Here is a 12,128-nt window from a genome sequence, read left to right on the forward strand (position 1 = left end):
CACTGAAACACTGAAAAGAATAGAGGAGAGGAGGGCAAAAAAAGACACAATAAACAAATGCAAAACTCGAGCAAAAAAGGGAGCAGGCACAGAGACTACGAAGTAGCAAACAAGGAGGTGAAGAAAAGCATCAAATGCGACAAACAGAAATACATAGAAGACTTGGCGCAAGAAGCAGAGGAAGCAGCGGGAAAGAATAACCTCAAGGAACTCTACCTGACCACAAAGAAACTAACGGGAGGTTTAGACAGACAAACACACAAATCCGTGACAAACAAGGACGACTGCTCACCACCAAGGAAGAACAACACCAAAGGTGGACTGAGCACTTTAGGGAGCTCCTCAACAGAGAGCCCCCTGTCCAAGAGGTGGATATTCCGCCAGCTGCACACATGCTGGAGATCAACTGTGCCCCCCCAACAAGATATGAGGTGAAAAAGGCCATCAATGCATTGTGACGTGACAAGGCAGCAGGGCCAGATGACATTCCAGCAGAAGCTTTAAAGGCAGACGTTGAAACCTCAGCCACCATGCTACACCAGCTGATCAAAAGGATCTGGGAGAAAGAAGGAAATGTACCAACAGACTGGAAGGACAGGCTCATTGCTATTATACCCAAGAAAGGAGACCTTAAGAACTGCAACAACTATCGTGGGATTATGTTGCTCTCAACACCAGGCAAAGTGTTCAACCGCATTATCTTGGACAGACTGCGAAAAGGGGTCGATGATGAACTGAGAGAAAACCAAGCCGGTTTCAGGAACGGTAGATCGTGCAGTGACCAAATTGCCACCCTCAGGATCATCATCGAGCAATCCATAGAATGGCACGCACCTGTCTATGTCAATTTCATAGATTTTGAAAAGGCATTCGATAGTGTAGACCGCGAGCTGCTTTGGAAACTCATGGCACACTATGGAATCCCTAAAAAATACATCAGCATAATCAAGAACATGTATCAGGACATGAAATGCCAAGTGTTACATATAATAATGGATGTGCACAAGAACACTTCAAAGTGCTCACCGGCGTGAAACAGAGCTGCCTACTTTCCCCCTTCCTCTTCCTCCTATGCATCGACTGGATCATGAGGCAAACCACAACCTAGTCTAACGGAGCACCTCAAAGACCAGGGCCCTCATGCATCAACGTGTTCTACGCACAGATCTGTGCTTACCCTGTGCGTACGATCATTTCTAAGCAAAGAGTGGGATTCATCAACTTCAACTTGAACTTGACTTTGTGCGTACATCTACGCACAGTTCAGACCTGGCGTACCTAGCGCCCAGTGGTAGAATATATTATTACAACAAGGAAATGAGCTTCTGTGCATAATAACACTGGCACGTTCTGTACGAACCGTAGTTCATTATAGTTCATTGTAAAATAGCAACAGTAGTGTAATTATGGTCAAAACCCTATAAATAGCATTTGGAATAATAGATCTTTCTCTCAGAATGAATGCAGCATGGTTTATATAGCGTTATCGGAATATACGGGGTGTAGGCTACTGACTGACTGCGCTCCGCGTAGCTTGATTGATTGATTGATTGAAAAGTTTATTAACAGATTGCAGAATGGGTACAGTACAGTACAGCTCAGTACATACAATTGTTAATTGGGGATGCAGACCAACTTTCGTCTTGTTTACATCAGGGTCCCCCATTTTCAATTCATCATAAATCATAAAGCTCAACTCGTTATTATTCTGCGCAGACCGCAGAAACACGGGAACGTTTTGATTATATTTAAAAGGCTTTACGTTAAACGAAACAAGTGGAACTTCGAAGCTGTAAGCAGAATACAAGTCATATTAATATAGTGTTCTTCCCCCTTTTTACTGTATAAGAACGAATAGAAAACGCATTGCAATGACACTATAGTGGACAGACTATGTATATGATGGGATTCAAGTTCATGTATTGAAAGGCAGGCTATCATACATGCAGTGAGATTCATTGTTCTTGTATATGCTCTCGTATTATATTGTTTATATAGGCTACCCAATACTGACGTCAAAATAGATTGTAGTATGCCTCTAGAAATCATATGCAGCAGGTAGAAAATTGACGGGAGATCCATCGTGATTTGGAATAAAATTGAGGAGAACTTTAATCCATGGGGTATTAATCAAACAACACGGGAAAAGGCAGTCATATTCCAGCGCGGTCTTTATTAGCCGACAACAAAATAGATGCATCTAAAAATCATATAGCCAATCGAACACAACTAATAAAGGCATTCATATTACAAGCACGGTTATAATGACACACAACCAACGCCAAACAGTGGTCAACGAACGGTCTTTATTAGTATTTTGAGCTGTCCAGGCAGAATTGCAGCAATGGTCTTAGGGAGCCGTTGATATCTGACATCACCGTTTACAAATCCGCCTTTTATTTATCCCACAATACGCGATAGTGTCTTCTTGGTTCGACAGCAGTGAATTCTCCGTGGAGTTTCTCGGAGTCCCGCTCGGGTCGGTCCATTATTTCACATCCCATGGGGGGTGTTTCCTCATTTTCATGACCATATATGGATAATCATGCACGAGCATTGACGGTAGAACAAAGTGGTATTCATCAACACGGAGGACCATAGAGCCTGCGTACGCACGTGTGATGAATGCCGACTTCCCTGTGCGTGCGCTAGTTCTACATTCCGTGCTTACGTGTGGAAGTAGGTCAAGTTCTACGTCCACATTGATGCATGAGGGCCCTGGACTTTGCGGATGACATCGCACTACTCTCACACAACCATCAACAGATGCAAGACAAAACCCAGCTGCTAGAAACAACTGCAGCTGGACTTGGGCTCAAAATAAATGGACAAAAAACTCAAGTAATCAGAGTCAATAATAAAAGCACAAACCCCATAACCATCGGGGGCCAGACACTGGAAGAGGTTGACAAATTCACATACTTGGGTAGTGTTATAGCTGTTGATGGCGGGACTGAGGAAGATGCAAGGGCAAGAATATGAAAAGCAAGAGCAACATTCAACATGTTAAACAAGATATGGAAAACCCAAAACATCAAACTCAACACCAAGCTCAAAATCTTCAACTCCAATGTCAAATCCATTCTGCTATATGGCTCTGAAACCTGGAAAACCACCACTAACATCAACAATAAACTGCAGACCTTTATCAACCATTGTCTGAGACGTATCCTCAGGATCTTCTGGCCAAACACAATCACCAACATCAAGCTGTGGGAATGCACCAAGCTAGAATCAGTGGAGGTCCAGCTGACCAGGAAAAAATGGAGCTGGATTGGGCACACACTTCGAAGACACAAAACCACAATAACCAAACAGGCATTAACCTGGAACCCACAAGGCAAGCGAGGCAGAGGAAGACCCAAAAACACCTGGAGAAGAGACACTGAGCAGGAACTCAAGACAACGGGACTGACGTGGAAACAGCTGGAGAGGATGGCGCAAGACAGACGGGGGTGGAAACTTTTCATCAATGGCCTATGTTCCGAAAGGAATAAAAGGCCTACGTAAAAGTAAGGGTATTGAAGACCACGGTAAATACAAAGTATGGCTCATAGAAAATTGATTAAATGCTGAAGAAATGAGCCCTATGTTTGGTCCCATGTTTAAGTACAGAGGTGGATGAGTTACCAGGTTTAAAATACTGAAATGGATCTTATGTTTAACCCCATGTTTAAGTACAGAGGTGGGTGGTTTACAATGTTAAAGTACAGAGGTGATTCAATGTTTAAATACAAAAGAGGATCTATGTTTAAAATACAGAAGTGGAGGATTTGATCATCGCTCCAGACCACAAAAGAAAGACCTAGGCAGGTTAAACCATTTTATAGGTATGGACTTCGAACAGTCTGCCAACTGTGTAAAAATATCCCAGAAGAGATATGTGGGAAAAGGTCCTGAGATGTTTTTGACTGAAGTAAGAAATGTATAGATAAACTGTGGGTAGTTTCATTCTGTTGGACAACCTGTACTCGCCCTGACCTATGTTCTGTAGTGAGTAAGAGTGTAATTTTTGTTGACCCCACAGAGAATCATTGAACTACGTCAAAAATATGGTTTTCGTTATCCCAGAGGTGCTGCAGACGGACAGCGGTGTTTCAGAAAAGATAACAAAGGTTTAAGGATTAAAGCCTACAGTGATACTATCAGCCTGTGAAGCTGAGTTTATGTTTCTAGCTATGACAATGCAAATGTGTTTATCTAGAGCAACTGCTCGAAGTGATGAAGATAAGGTTATGAATGTATTGCTCAAAATGCAGTAGGTAATTGAAATGTATCCTCTATACCGAATATGGTGTTTTTGAAGAATGGGCGTTCTGTCAAAACCGTTTAAAATGATGAACATTGTGTATATATGGAGACTGTTGTTTATGAGGACAACCAGGGGACCATTGTGATTACTAGGAACCCAATGTGTCAATATAGATGTAAACATGTCATTATAAATAATATCATCTCATCAGGTATGTCATCAGATAAGAAAGAATGACACAGGTTTACTGTCCAATGGACGACAGAGTAATAGATACTATGAGGGAGCCTGTTTCAAATTAAAATTGAAGGGATTTGCAAAGGTCATGTTTAATGTGAAGATATTGACTGTCATACCCTATGGATGTTTTTGGGATTATATTATTTCCTTTGTTAAATGTTTTTCCAAGAAGTCAGCCAGTATGCTAATGAAAACCTACGTGGGAGTGTTGAGATCAGAGGTTCTGTGTAGGATTGTTAGTAACTGTCTAACTGTACATATGGCTGTTTACCCTAGTAACTGTTTACCTGCATATATAACTGTCTCCACCAGTGACTGTCTAGTTGCATATATATCTGTTCCCACTAGAGGGCGCTCTAGGCGGAGCCACCCAGGTACACCACCTTGTGGCGAGTATAAAAGCAAAGGTATACTCCCACTTCGTTCTCTCCCCCCATGCCTCTCAGAGAGAGGAGACCTGTATGTTACTGCTGCTTTCCATGTGAATAAAAAGGAACAACGCCAGTTAAGGCTCAAGATAGAAACCATGCCTCTTGACCATATTATTGTCGCCCTATAGTCGAATTCTGCCATATTTTCACAATTTTACAAAACCTCGTAACTCCATTTGAACTTCATCAGAGTAAAATATTAATAATGTATTGATACCTGCAAGTAACTGACCATTTATGAAGACATTGTACCAACTATTGTGACATGGTGTTCAATTATGTTAAAACCAGGTAGTTTTTTTTCATCTCCTGAAAAGTTGGGTTTTTGGAGTTACAAGGTTTTCTTCCGCCAGCAACGATATGTAACAGCAGATGGGGGTCCCATGGGACATATCTTATCAAATGGGGGTCCTTGGCCAACTACATTTAGATTTGGGGGTCCTTGACATGAAGACGTTTGAGAACCACTGGTCTAAACAAAGAATCTCTCCATGTGTGTGAGGATGGCAGATTTAACCCATGCACATTGATTACTCAATACCTCAAGATTACCTTAGCTGATTTGTATAGTTTATTCTTATTTGTTGTGCCTATATGTATGAATTTGCTTTGTTTTGTAAGCCCACCGTCGCTGTAAATTAGGGTAAGCTCAGTGTCTCACGAGCTGAAATGCATGGTTTAAAATGAAATGAAATTAAATTAATTGGCTTGACCCAGGGCAGCTGTGGCTGCTTAACCAGCCATCCCCACAGCACAAATACGTAAGGTTTCCAAAATCTATAAACCTTAAACTTTGGATATATAATTTTTTTTGGATATACAGTAACCTTACCCCTAATAAACATGTTTTTTTTTTATTATTATACTTAATATGTTCCAGAAAAGCTAGAAGCCTCCCAGCGAAAGAGTTGTTTTGCTGATGAAAATGCTGCCATGGGAACAGTAGTGAACAGTTGTCTCATAATGCAAGCTCATTGCCATTACTGCTAACACAATGCCAAATGCACACTGTGCATTATTACCCCTGTGTGGCTTTATAGTCCAAGACTATTTTAATCATCCACAAGGATAAGGGTGATTTGGTGCTCAGAGTCTGGGAAATTGCTACGGCTCCTGTCCTTTGGAGACTACACATGTTCTAACAGATTTGTGCTCAAGTCCTGGCATAACCTGTTTATTGCCATTGATTTACTTTTTGTTTCAGCTTTATCATGTCAAGTGTCTTGTAAATAACTTGTGTGTGTATGGGGGGGGGGGGGGTACCTTAGTAGAGCTTATGTGGATTGATATTGTGCTCCATTCCTGGGCTATGCCTCATAGAGCTCTGTTGAGTAGACTCTGGATCATGTCACTAAAGGAAATAGCATTTTCAATGAGTCATACATCTCTATCATCTCTCTCTGCTACGTCCAATTCACCCAAACTAGCGTACAGTTGTCTGTAGGTGCCATTAGATACTGTTATTCAAAGTTGTCTTCTCTTTCTCTTCTCATTGGTTCCCATAATAATCCCACTGGCATACATCCTTGTGAATACAAAGCCATAATTCATCATTTGGGAATTTAGCTGCATGAAACTTCTGCAGGGATAGACCTTCCTCGAATCATACGTTTTCAAAAATGATTGTGATATTTAGCTTTTGAGTCACAGTATGCAGCAGGGATATTTGTGTTCACTGGCTGCCATTTTTACATGGAGCAGCCAAGCATCTGATGACCTTTTGATAGAAGGGACCTTGACCCAAATTATAATAACAAACCCTGGGATGGGAAAAGGGTCTATGGATAATGGAAAATGGACTTGTCCCTCAATCATTTGACCTTTTTGTGCGAGTTTTGTCCATAAAATTGCCATGAATTTCTTGGCTAGTGGTTCAGTACCTGGTTGACTCATACAGAAATGGGCCACCTAATGCTTCTCTGTTGGCACTCATCAAAGAGCTTAAAGCAACACTTCCCCCTATAGCCTTCCTCAGGATTGTTACAGCAGATGAAAAGAAGAATGACAAGAAGACCCGTCCGGCTCTTTACTACACACACACACTCATGCTGCACATGCTCACACTTATGGACACTTTACAGAAGGAAAGGTCACTTTAAGAATAGTATAGTAGAGCTTGAGATTGTATAATATAGCATTGTATAGCAGTGTACATAAAGACCCAGTGCCTCATCCGTAGCTAACAGTGTACTGCACTACCACAGGACCTAGCATGTCCTACCATGCTCTGTAAATAACTAATGTACAGATACCGATATGCCCTACTTTGTTTACTTGTTTATTGCACAATGTCGCTCTTGGTTGGATTCTTATTATATATTATTACTATTGTATTATGCACATCGTTGCGGGCAAGACCCCCCGCATTTCACTGTATACCTGTATGCCGTGACAAATAAAACTCTTGTTGTATCTTGTACTGTCTACTTCCCAACGCCTCCCCTGCTTCAGCGCCGGCCGCACCTAGCATTAGCCCACTAACTAGATACTCACCCGAGCCACACCAGTTAACGACAGCTCTTCTCTCGTGATCTGAGTACTTGTTGTTACATGTCGGATAAGGCTCTTAGAAGCAAGTATAATTTTGCTTCAGGGCTGTGTTGATTTACTTGGATAGAATAACCTTTTAAGAACCTTTTGAATCTCACACACAAAACGCCTAACCTTTTACAATCTCCACGAGGAGTTTCATCCCCCTCTTCATGATGGAGGGAATGTCCACAGAAATACTTGAAATAGTGTTTAACCTAGATTGAGGGAATACGGCGTACGAGCACAGAACTAATTGACACACACACATTTACTCACGTGTCTACACACAAACACGATACAATACATGGGGCTTCACAGAACACCCTTTCTGCTTCATTTAGAGAGGTACTCTCAGGGCTGTTTCCTATTGCTAACCCTATTGCCAACCCTATGCTGACCCCCCCCCAGCTCCCCCGAAGACCATGGTATGGTTCGCACACTGCATACACACACACACACTACTGTACCAATAAAGGTATTGCTAGTGTCAACAGAACATCCTTGGCAGCGAACCCCCGCACCTAAAAATGGCCCCAATCGTTCCCCCAACACGGATTCACAATTGCTGACTTTCATTTTGGCGTTTGCAACAGCTTGCATCACTTTATTACATGATGAATGTGTCCTTGTCACAAACCCAACTCTCACGCAAACTGTGCTCTCCCTGGGAAGAGAGAACAACAACAAAACTGTGCTGTCAAGGCAGGCGACAAAAACAAGTAAACTTTAAACGAATGCTGCTCTGTCAGTATATATAGGGTTTCGGGTTTCAAGCCGAGACTTGGACTAAAGGAGGCACTGCAGAAAAATGATAATATCCTACCAGGCACAAAGCCTCATCTATCATGTCATGTTGCCTTAAAGGGTGTTACTGTCTGGAGTTTCTGCAAGTCTGGGTTTATACACCCAGCCCTAAATTGTTCCCTCCCACTGCTGTACATTTCGCTTCTTGATCACTGTGGCTAACGGATCCAACGGGACTGGGTGGGTAGAAACAAGAGAGGGGGAGCCGAGGGAACAAGTGCTGATCTGTGAAGGGAGGTAAAAACACTGCAGGAGTGCAAAAGGTTGGCTAACTGCATGGTGAAGCACAGGGCCGTCTCAACTAAGAAGGAGAATTCACCCCTAAAACTAAATTCACTATGTTATTCAGCTTGGATGGTTCAATCAATATTCTTTGAACCTGAACAAATCTACCCCAAAGCTAGAAACATGAGAGCTCTAGTCTGTGATGTCACAAAGCAATACTTTATCTCCAAACACCCAGGGAGATTTTCCAGGAATATGGGTAATGTATGTTTTCTGGTTCCGAACTGTTAGCACTAGTAAGAAAGCTCACTTGTATCATATGTAAAGTGTAAACACTTAAAGGATCAACCTATTTTAGTCCAAGTCAGTTTACCAATCACTCTCAGGAGCAAAACAGAAAGAAGCATTTAATGCAAAGTATTCTGTATTTCTGTATGACAACTAATAAATAAACTTGAACTTGAACTTGAAACTTGTCAATGGAGCAGCACCAGATTGATCACTTGATGCCAGACCTGTCTAGTCTTGATAAGCTCTGTGGTTTCAGTTTGAGGGTTGCTCAGGTTCACTATTGAATTTCACAAAGATCTGTTTTTCTTGCATGCCTCCACAGTGAATGTAGAAAACCAAAAAATGGTAGCCATACTTGATGAATTGAAGTTAATGGAAATTAAGTTTAACGAGCAAAACGATATCAAAACATCTGGTTACAAACTCTCTCACAACTTGTGCAGTATAAGTCTCATTCATCCAGTCGTATTCCAAGTACTTCATACAGACATGCATTTTCGCAAAAACCTTGCTAATGTAAACATTTCTGGTTCAGTGCTACCTCAACACTTTGAGTGCCAACGACGAAATGTTTCGTTAGTTCATGCCAACCGTTGAGTGCCAGAGAGACGAGAGATCTCGTACCACAATGTTGTGTCATTCATATGGACTCTTCTCGTGAACACGGAAAACACAAATTCCGTTTGAAGGCAGCACTTAGCTGGAAATGTTTTCGTTAGCAAGGTTTTAGTGAAGATGCATGTGTTTGTGAAGTACTAAGCATAGGACTGGCTAAATGAGACTTGGATTATACTGCATAAATTGTGAGAGAGTGTGTAAACAGATGTTTTTATATAGTTGGTAAACCAAATCTCCATTAACTTCAATTCATCAAGTATTTCTACAGTTTTTCTTATTCTATGTTCACCATGGAGACGTGCAAGAAGAAAAACACTTCAGAGATGTTAATGTTAATTAACACAGGGTGAGTAATTGATATACAAATTTAACATTTCTGAGTGAAGTGCTCCTTTACAGATACCCTCCACACATGTTTTTAACACTTTAGAAATGTTGCATGTTGGCGGCTAGGTGGTGCAGTGGGCAAGGCGCTCACCACCAATGCTGGAGACGCTGGTTTCGAGCCCAGCTCTCGGCGTTGCTACCGGCTGGCCGGTCGTTCATACTAACACAATTGGCAAGTGTTAGAGGGTGGGAAAGCCGGTGGGTGGGGATTGGACGTTGTGGACAGCGACTCCTACAGTTCGGTTTGGTGACGCCGGTGCGACGGAAGCAGGAAGTAGCGGGGGCAGTGTGAGCCTCCCACACGTTACTCCTCGCCACTGAGAGTTTGAGCTGCTGCGGTGAAAAGATGCGACAGGCTGCCTCCTCGTGTACCAGAGGGTACATGTGATGCAAGGCTTCTGTCCTCACTACAACCGACCAGTGGGAGGCATAGTCTAGCAACGTTCAAGACAGCGAGGGAAGAATTGGATAATACGAAATTGGGATGGGAGAAAAATAGAAAATGGGGAGAAAAAGTGGATAAAAAAAAAAAAAATGATTGCAGATCATGTATGAACTTATAAGAAAATTGTTTCACGTTAGCGGTTAGCATTTCCTGGATGACGGTGTGGCCAGCTGGTCAATAGTGACCATGATAGGCTTGCAGGATTAATTAGTGCATTGCACAGGCGAACAGTCCCTCTAAAGCCCTTCATCCAGTGTTCGAATTATGAGGGGGCCAATGGGGGCTCAGCCCCCATAGCTATAGTCTGAGCCCCCATAGTCAAGACCCCCTATGGGGGTCTCTCAAAAAAATTATATAATTTTTTTTTTTTATGTAGGCTACGAATTAGTATTATTTATGTTACCTAAATAAATTGTTAATAGATCATATTTTTCTTTTCAGTTTTTAAAAGAACAGAGTAATTAATGTTGTGGAATAGGCTGCATTTCACCTCCAAGCCGCTATGCGTCGCCCATGAGAGTCGCCCCATAAGTTTAATGCTACTCCAACCTAGTGAAGAAGAAGCAGCAAGCAGCTGATGTAAACAGAAGGCTGCCGGTCTGTGTCCTGCAACTGAAAACATAAACACTAAACAGTACGCCACATGCCGCCAAAAAAAAGGCTCAACCCGTACAAAGCTGGACAGCTTTGGTTTTATAAAAAGGCCAAAGACTGACGCTGTTAGTGCAGCAGCTAGCAGTGCTACTGTCACTGAAGTTGACACTGCTAGTGCTAGTACCTAGTGTTAGCTCTGCTGCTCCTGTGCGCAGTGCGCCTGTTATTGTTACCGCGCCGGTTGCCACTGCCAGACCCGAGTCTCCACCACTAGACCTGGACTGCTACTCAACCACCACAATGCTGGGGTCCGAGTCAGTGGAACTTTTGGAAAAATAAATATAGCTGGTTATTTGCCAAGGAGGGATGCATTGCTTCCATGTAAAAACGCCAAGATATTGTTAAATAAATCATTTGGAGCCCATTTGGCAGAGCAGTGGATGAATGGGACTGTGACTAGCTCTCAGAGCAAGAAGTTGAGGAAGAAAATATACTTGCACAGTGATAGCATTGCTCATAAGCAAGCTATAGAAATAGAAAGTCAGAACCAGAAGGAAGTGCTTCCAAGAAAAGTGAGCAAAATCACATCTGCTTTGCTCAAGGAGACAGCCAGTTCATTCAGGGCAGCATATACTGTCGCTAAAGAAAGGTTGCCTTATACCAAATTGAACCCCCTTATGACTTGTAATTTATTTTTCATTCAGTTCTTGATTACCTGTGCACATTTGTTTATAACATTATTTATTTTGATTTATACAAGTATTTATTTTATGTTCATTTTATTATCAGATGATAATGTTACTTACTGTATCCTGATAAATGCTGCTGTTGTGCCATACAACTATTTATTTTCCATTAGATTATTTTGTTAGTTTTCGATTTATAAGTGCAGAGACAAATAAATGTTAATTCAAGTTCATAAATTTGGTCTAATTTTTCAAATTAAATTGTTGTATTTTATCAGATGCAAATATGTAAATATGGCATTATATATCAGAGGTGAGTAAGAAAATTAACAAATATTGATGGTTAAGAATGAGACTGAATAATGACATCACACAATAGTCTAATGATTAGACTGTTGTGTGATGTCATTATTACTTAGTATTAGACTAATCCTAATGAGATATTCCTCTAAATATGACTTCGAAAACAGCCACAATTTCAGGAAAAAAATTGTAAAAAAAATAAAAAATTCAGGGGGCCCCCATAGCTCTCAGGTGATAATTCGAACCCTGCCTTCATCTATCACATTTCGTCCACTAAAAACACAACCTGTTTTTCTTGGCCCAGACCACTACTGCATTCC

This window comes from Notolepis coatsorum (assembly GCF_963971535.1).
Source record: "Notolepis coatsorum genome assembly, chromosome: 6".
NCBI lineage: Eukaryota > Metazoa > Chordata > Actinopteri > Aulopiformes > Paralepididae > Notolepis > Notolepis coatsorum.